Source organism: Lonchura striata, chromosome 2, assembly GCF_050655825.1.
Source record: "Lonchura striata isolate lonStrDom1 chromosome 2, ASM5065582v1, whole genome shotgun sequence".
Classification (NCBI taxonomy): domain Eukaryota; kingdom Metazoa; phylum Chordata; class Aves; order Passeriformes; family Estrildidae; genus Lonchura; species Lonchura striata.
In genome coordinates, this window is record NC_140704.1 from 98,964,577 (window position 1) to 98,971,614 (window position 7,038).

At 39.7% G+C, this 7,038-nt stretch overlaps 1 long non-coding RNA gene across 1 annotated transcript; it reads left to right on the top strand.

Annotated features, from left to right (window-relative positions):
• The first annotated feature begins 247 nt into the window (after positions 1-247).
• Positions 248-1,371, top strand: LOC146768349 (uncharacterized). Its single transcript, XR_014952833.1, has 2 exons — positions 248-745; positions 922-1,371. It is a non-coding gene; the product is annotated as an uncharacterized LOC146768349 (long non-coding RNA).
• Positions 1,372-7,038: the final 5,667 nt, after the last annotated feature.

Consider the following 7,038-nt stretch of genomic DNA (forward strand, 5'->3'; position numbering starts at 1 on the left):
GCAGCTAAAAAAAAACCCAAACCACTAAAACAAAAAAAAAAAAATGGGTAAAAGATTTCTGATTTTCAAAGTATTAGAATTAGTTTGACTGTATATACTATTCACTGCCTTTCTGAATTACAGATCACTGAGATCTCCATCCAGAAATGCAATGTACTGGTATTCATCTTGTCAATGATATATACTCAGAGGGCTATTTCTCTAATTGATGGCTTCATCATTCAATTCAAGATGCATAAGGGTAGCTATTGTTATCTAACACTATCATGTGTTCCTATTGTTCCACACTTCTCTCCTTGTCAATAGCATCCAAGATATCCTATCTAAATCTTCAAGATAGCAAAAGAAAGGTGCATTATTTGTTGACTCCACACATCGCATTATTAAGCATTTGTGAACAACATGCACATCTCCCCACTGACATCTTTAAGTATTCAATTAAAATTGGATGAGAGAGTACACCAATACAAATAAATACTCAGTTATATGAAGGCTTTGCATTGAATTCTTAAATTATTCTAATACAGGTGCTTGCTAGCAGCCACTCAGTTGAAATCAGGAGAGTGATGCAAGTGTGAGAATGAATGGTGCATGAAAGGGAGGAAGGCCGATTGCTTTTATGGTGGAGTCATGGCAGAGGCTTGACAGGAAATGCTTCTCCCAATACAGCTAAGCAGGGAAGGAGAACCCTATTATATGGATGAGCGGGACCAGCACTGGCATCTTGTCATTCTAACTTGTATAAGTAAGCAAGCTTAATTGCTCCTTGTCTTTTCAAGATGACTTTCCACCAACAATCTCATTATCACACACGTATGTTTACTGCACATATTCGGGTCCCTTCATGCAGACCTGAGTGCAGTGAGGAGAGCAGCAATATTATCCAGTAACATTGTTTTTCCTTTTTCCCCTTTTAACCAGGTGGATGTGACCTGCCTTCTTCTGCAATTAATAGGGTGACCAGAGGCTGTGGAATGTACACCAGGAAAGAATAGAACCAGAGGGAAAGCAAGCTGTCAAGAGAACAGTGTACTGAAGAGGAAAAATGTAAAACATGACTTCTATTTACCATGATTAATATGTAAAGTTAGCATGTTTGTCATGGAATATATTAATATATATGTTTTCCATTATGTAGATTTTTTCTTATATTACTTATTAGAAAGGGATACAATCAAAATGATGGGGCAAGAATGCCACTTAAAAATTAGGTGATGCCTAGTCAACATAACATAACCACTACAGTGTCATTTCTGATTTAGATGTGGTGATATCAGTATAATTGCCACTGGGAAGAAATTAAAATGTCTGTTAATGATAAATAAAATTACAAGAAGGAGGATCCTCCTTCACATATATTTCCAAGCAAAATACGGCTGCTGAATTCCTTGAGCACTTGGTGCTATTCATTGATGAAGAGGAAACAAGCAGGTTTTGTGCAGCTGCATGGCCATAAGCGCTGTCCTGTACTTTCTCAAGCCTAAATATAGACACTATAGGTCTAAAAAGATTTCACCATGCGATTTCCAGTCAGGGGAGGTGTAATAGCAAAGGTCACATGAAGTGAATATTAACAGTATTCCAGCAGAAAGCACAGTACATAACAAACAGAAAGTTAAACAAAATGAGGATAGAGGCAGGGAGACAGCAGTGCATGTGGATACTTTACAAAACCTCCAAATACTCTTGCCTTGTCTCTATCAACATAGGCAGCCTTAGCTCACGGGTCAAAAGACCTTCATACATTTGTTTTATATCATAAATGTGTCAAGAATGAGCTACACAAAGTATCATTCACCCACTACACATGGCTTGTTAGCCTAGTCGAGAGCATCTTTCAACTCATTCACACATTAAAAGCCAGGAAACCAACATTTGATTACTAGTTCTAGCATTAACATCAAAGACCACATCTTCCCATCTGTGAACAGCAAGAGCCAAATTGCTTTCTCCTCTTTCTTCATTTACAGAAGAATTGAAGAGTCAAAACACAAAATCAACGTTATACTCCACATCCCATGAATAACACAGTTCCAGCCTATAAAAAAACAAAGCAGCCACTATTACTTACATACATTTTCTTGGAAAGAAGTATAAGTGAATCTGTAGTCACATCTTCACAATACTCCCAAAGCTCAGAGTAGCTTGATCCACAGGTGTTATCCTAGTGTATAAAATTACAACACCTCTTAAAAGGGAAAATACCATATACCTGCCATTTACTCTTCTTCAAAATCAGATGGGTTACAGTAAATGAAAGTTCTAACTTAAAATCACAAAAACAAACCTGAAACAGGTGGGTTAAGCCAATGTTTTTCCATTGTCATAATTAATTTTTTACTTACCTGTTGGTTAAAGAAGCTTGAAAATATAAATAAATAAAAATCAGCCTTAACCTGGAGAATAAATATGTCCACGTTCAGGTGAAACTTATTTGTTGATTCAGTTCCAGACAATGCAAATTCATCTGCAGGGCATTTACTCTTAGGCTCATGTAGCCAAACCATAGCAGGGGCAGTGAAAAAAGAGAGGGTAAAAAAATGTGTAACATGCTTTCTAAAATGTGGCAAATTAACACAGAAAATACTCTAGTGAAACAGCTGAACCACTGACCTAGCATTTTGAGATATACAGGATTTTTTTTTGGTGGTCTGTTTTACTACACAGCATGTGAAAGGAGTGCAGAGCTCAGCCAGCCCCCAGCTAATTGCTTTGGCTCTTTTGCATGAAGATCATTTGCTGACAAATTGTTACAGACACATTTAGGCAACAAGTTTTTATAGGATGCCTGGTGCTCTTTATAATGCAATTAGCGTTATTTAGTATACATGTTTTCTTATGCATTGTTGTTCTTTCACTGGCAAACAATAACAATGAAATCTGCACCCTTCAAGAGGCTGAATCTTTCCTCATGTTTCCTGGATTTGAGCTGTCTTTTGGGCGCATAGAGTCATCAAAGGAAAAATCCTACCTCATGTTTAGTAAAGGACATTTTATTTTAATGTCTGTTTGGGAAAGTTAGAAGAAAATGTGGATTGAGGTTGATCTTATTCTTTTGCCAGCTTTACAAAAGACACAAGGAACAGTTTATTTTAGAAAGCAAAGAATTTTGATCTGCTCCAAAGGAACTGCAAAGAAAAGCCTTCCTATGAGTTCACATGTTGGAAGACTCCTTGCAGTATTTACTCAAGCATGCCAAATAGGTAATGAAAAATCACCAATTCTGACATCTCCAAACCTCTGCTAACCAGCAAAGTATCAAGGGGGTATACCAGATATGTATCGCTTCCAGCAGTGGTAAGGTTCTCCAGGAAAAAAGTTCTCCATATATGTGTCCTTTTGTGCAAGACACACCCCTACCATCAGGTACTGTAATGATGTTACATGCCTGGTCTACCTTGAAGCCATGCTGACATTTGTGTGCATGGTATCCCTTGTACCATGGAGGACCCAGTCTGGTAGCCTTGAAAATGAAGTGTTCTGAGCACCTGCCTGAGATGCAAACAGGGAATAAACTTCAATTAATTTCTTCCAAAGTTATTCAAATGCACACATTTTAGGAGGGTCCTAACCACAAAAATATAGGGACTTTTTTTGATTAGGGATACCCCTTTTTGAAGCTGCTCTGCTTACCATGAATCAAACACAGCAAAAGAAGTCAGACACCCTGTTCTTGAATGACCATCATAATCACTACATCTGAAAGCCTTTATTTCTCGCTAGCTGCAGTGCCTTTCTTGTGCATTACCTTATTTTCTAGGATCTCTTGCACAAAGGGTAGAGGCACTGCTCTGCAGCCTGAGAGTCCTGTTAGCACAGAACTTGATTCACAATTTCCCACTCTCTTCCTACTGCCTCAAAGTACCTAAAACTTTACATCTGGATACCTTGTACCAGCAGACCAGATCATGATCTAATCACTCTTGGTACCTACATTTGACACAGATGGTATTATTCACTATCCAGAGAAGGCTCTGGGCCCTAGATGTGTTCCAGAGACTTAACTGACTCAGGAAATGGAGCACAAGCTTCTTCTCTCTCCTGTGATCATGCCAACAACTGAGCTAAACAGTCTGCTCAGTTTCTCTCAGTTTCCCTGACCTAGTAAAGGTCTAAATCAAACACAAAACACATCAACAAGAATCCCGGCAATTCAACATGAAAGAGTCCCATCCCAAAGTCAGTTATGCAGCCTGTTGTGACAACCCTGGGTGGCTCTGCCCAGGACCACTGTGACTTTCACAGGTGAATCAGCAGCACGAATTTCTTCAGGTAGAGTGCAATTACCAGGACTGGAATTTAACCAGAATTATCACAGAATCACAGAATAGGTAAGGTTGGAAGGGAACACAGTGGGTCCAACCTCCTGCTCTGATCCAGTCTCCCTGCTCGAGGAGGGTCCCCTAGACTACATTGCACAGGATCAAGTCCAGATGGTGCTTGAATATCTCAGGTGAGGGGGATTCCAGACTATAGGGCAACCTACATGCAGTCACCTGCATGTAAAGAAGGACCTTTAGCCCAACCTTCTCTGTTCCTGCAGTGCTATTCTTCAGTGGGTGGCGGAGAGCTACCTGTGATCATGGAGAACTGCAGAATTAAAAATGAATTGTAAAGTAATATTTATAGCTTCAAATGGAAAGTGATGAGACAAAAAACAATTCCCCTGTTTGAATTCCTGTGTTACATTCAGAGAGTTAACAAAATCTGATGAGCATTTATTATTGTACAGCTATTGGAAATAGTTGCACAGATTTCTCAATCTCTCCCCCTTCCTGAGCCTTGCTTTCAAGTACATTATTGCATGTATGCCATCTAAGATGGGGTAGTGAACTGGCATATGATACATGCTGGAAAAATGGGCCAACTAAACAAAATGTAAAGTGACACTATTTCTCCTCAGTGAGGGTCTGATTCAGCCCCTCATATATGCCTAACTTTGAGCAGGCACCAAAGTGCCATGCTGAAGGAGAAGGGTGGAATTGCGTGCATTCTTGGAGTGAAACACGTGGAGTTTAAGAGCTTTGCAGAATCCCAGCCTAAACTAATAGCATTGTATTTCTTGTTAACTGAGAACAAAAGCAAGCCAGTTTGGGATCACGCTGACCTAGATGCTATCAGAGGTTAGCAAAAATGACTGGTCAGACCTGTCAGGACTAAACAGCTGCATCAAGCAGTGGGAGGGAGCTCCGGGGGAAGGAGGGTGCAGGAGTTGCAAATAGAGAGACAGAGAAGCAGGAGGAAAAGATGGAAACTTCGTGTCCTGAATACGCATGAGTGTGTGTGTGTGTGTGTGTGTGTGTGTGTGTGTGTGTGTGTGTGTTCTCTGGAGCTGAAGCTTTGGTCTTGTCATTTGCATATACACAGATCACCGGACATCTTTCGCCCAACCTTTCAGAAACAACCTTATGGCACCATGACTCCCATGATCTCAGCACTCCTTGGGCTTCATTTCCATAAATTACAGTACAAAAGGATAATAGCCTGTTAGCAGTCCCAGCGCTGTCTGACATACAAAGCACCAAGAGCAGTAGTATTTTGCTTGCCAACCTGTGCCCCTCTTGTGGACCAGGTGTAGCCCCACTTGCAAAATGTGGTACTGTACCAGCAGTTTCTGACCTGATTGCAAAGCTAACTAAAGCTAATTTATCATGACAGGCTAATCAGGATGACAAGGTTGTGCAGGTGACATTTCCCAAAATCTCTGATTTTTAATTTTTTTTTAAAATCCCTTAGCAATTTATTTTCTGAATAGCAAAGTTTTCTCCAAGAATGTTCCAAAACATAGTCAAGGTTAACCATGCTGTGAGCTTATTCAATATTTATGATTCTTTTTTATTTGTACTAGGACTTTTTGGGGACTCCAAATAGTCCATTAATCAAACCGAGTGACAAAATAGGCCATTTGACAATTTGTACAGGGGCTGTGTATTTTTTTTTTTCTGTTCAAGAATAAAGAACCAACTTAACTTCATCAACAGTTCCTGATTAATTGTTACAAAGTGTCATCCATAAATTTTCCTTCGATCTAATAATCCTTTCAGAAGACTTAACAATATCCCCAGTGATTTGGGTTTTATTGAGGGCTGAGTTCCTGGAGAAGCAGTGACACAAATAGCTCAAGTGAACTGAGACACCTCCGTGGACAGTCTTCACAGAGTTGACAGTTCTGAAATACAATTATCAGTGTGATCTGCTTAAGAATTCATCATCAGCTCCTGCCTTCTGAAGACTCAAAAAAATACCGAGGCATACAAAGAAAAAGAGGTGATAAGAAGGCATCATTTTCTTCCAGCCTCATAACTGTAAATTGAAGAAAATTATTTTCTTTGCCTGCAGCTCATTGGCATATAGGCAGCATTATATTATAATTTCATAAGCATAAATCCTTTGAATAAATTTCAGAAGAATAACTGAATTAGAAATGCAAGTAAAGTATCTAAAAAACTTAACTGTACTAGGCAGGAAAAACTGGATGTGAGTAAAACTGGCATGGGGAGATTTACTGTCTGCCTTCTCATCCTCTGTCTGTGAAGGGAATACTCCCCCACTCTTCCCACTAACCTGCTCTAGCTAAGGTAAATTTTAAGAAGGAAAAAAAATGTTAATTTCAACCACCATTTCCATACACAGCAGGAAAAGATGAAATCTAACCCACCTTGCTGCCTTTTTTTGCAGAATTTCAGCTGTATTTCATCATTAATTAATCTTGGAGATACAACAGGCTTGGGGTTTGTTGTAATTATTGTTATTTGTTTATTTATTAGTAGTAAGCATATGGGAGATCAAAAGCATGCCTCCTAACTGTTCCCTAGCAACAAGTCAGTCAGTTATTTGCACAGAAGTCATCCAACCTTCCCACAAAGTGAATCTGGGATGCAACACTCCCGTGGTGCCCTCCTTGCCCCATCCCATGGGCTGAGAGATGCTGCAGGTGCTGATGCTCTCCAATGTCCAGCCAGGTGAACTGCACAAGTGTCTGCTAAGGGGCAGAAATAATTCACCTTTTCTGAGAAGCCCTGGGGAAAGGCTTGATTT